The sequence below is a fragment of the Saimiri boliviensis genome, chromosome 3, assembly GCF_048565385.1.
Source record: "Saimiri boliviensis isolate mSaiBol1 chromosome 3, mSaiBol1.pri, whole genome shotgun sequence".
Taxonomy (NCBI): domain Eukaryota; kingdom Metazoa; phylum Chordata; class Mammalia; order Primates; family Cebidae; genus Saimiri; species Saimiri boliviensis.
The window spans coordinates 8574585-8576197 of NC_133451.1; positions in this window are offsets into that span (position 1 = coordinate 8574585).

Here is a 1613-nt window from a genome sequence, read left to right on the forward strand (position 1 = left end):
AGGAGCGTGGCCTGTGACTGGAAGCCAGAGGTGCAGGAAAACAGCTCAGCAGAGACTGAGTTCGTTGTGCAGCTGTGTGGCTGCTCCAGTGCACTGACTGGACTGAATGCTTTCAGAAACTGTTTGAAGTCTTGGTTGATTGTGGTGGAGGACAGCCTTTCTGCCACCTCATTGATGGTTCAGTAGGTTTTGCCCACAAGACCCTTAAAAGCTGGTGCTCTGGTACAGATCACCCCTTAGCCAATTTCATTAATATCTCATCAATTCCCCCACAAAAGCAAGTCTGGGACATGGAACAAGTGGTTTAAAGGGTTAGGAGGGAGAGGTGGGGTGAGGCCCTGTCTGAGCCTCTGAGTGCCCAGAAGCCCATGGAGCAGCTTCTCTCTGGAACTTGCCAGCCAAGCTAAGCAGCATCTTGAGTTCAGTGCCTATTAGGGATGTGCCATGTGTAAGTGCAGTGATGGAATTGAGTGGCACTGTCAGAATGAGTAGGACAGAGGCTTTAGAATCAGGCCAGAGTCAGGTCCTGGCTTTGTCCCTTACTGGCTAACCTCTGAACCTCATTTTTCTTAGCTGGACAATGGGATGGTAAAGGCTGTGAGTGAATGAACTAATTCATATAAAGGACACAGCACAGTTCCTTAAACCCAGTAGATACTCTCAGTGGGTGCTGTCACTGCTCTTACTCTTACCAGTTACAATTTTTGGACCATGAGAAGCTTTAGATGTTCTGGAAAGCAAAAGAAAACTGAGGAAGTGAAACAACCAAGACCACACACCTAATTAGGGACAAAAGCAGAACAACTGTGACTCCCAAGTCCAGTCCAGAAGTCTTCCTATGCCGGCACTCCAGGGAGCAGAGAGAGATGCGCTCCGCAATTCTCACCTGGGAACAGTGGGCAGACGCAGGGCCACCCCATGAGAGTCACATGATGCTCCACAGGACCATGGTATGTCACTGTGACTGTATTTGTTTTCACTCTGCTGATAAAGATATACCTGAGACAGGGTAATTTATAAAGAAAAAGGCGGCTGGGCATGGGGGCTCATGCCTGTGATCCCAGCACTTTGGAAGGCCAAGGTGGGCGGGTCACCTGACACCAAGAGTTTGAGACCAGCCTGACCAACGTGGAGAGACCCCGTCTCCACTAAAAATACAAAATTAGTTAGGTGTGGTAGGTGCCTGTAATCCCAGCTACTTGAGAGGCTGAGGCAGAACTGTTTGAACCCAGGAGGTGGAGGTTGCAATGAGCCGAGATCATGCCATTGCACTCCAGCCTGGACAAGAGTGAAACTTTGTCTCAAAAAAACAAAGAGGTTTAATGGACTCATAGTTACAGTTTCATGTGGCTGAGGCGGTAGGGATGGAAGCCTGGGAGGGGGGTGGGGGAGTGGGCCTGTCTTCCAGAGAGGCAGATAAGAGACAAGAGAGAATTTGTGCAGGAAAAACAGCTTTTTCTAAAACTATCAGATCCTGTGAGACGTCTTCACTATCACAGGAACAGCACAGGACCATCCCCATGATTCAATGACCTCCCACCGGGCCCCTCGCACAACACACAGCAATTGTGGGAGCTACAATTCAAGATGAGATTTGAGTAGGGACACAGTCA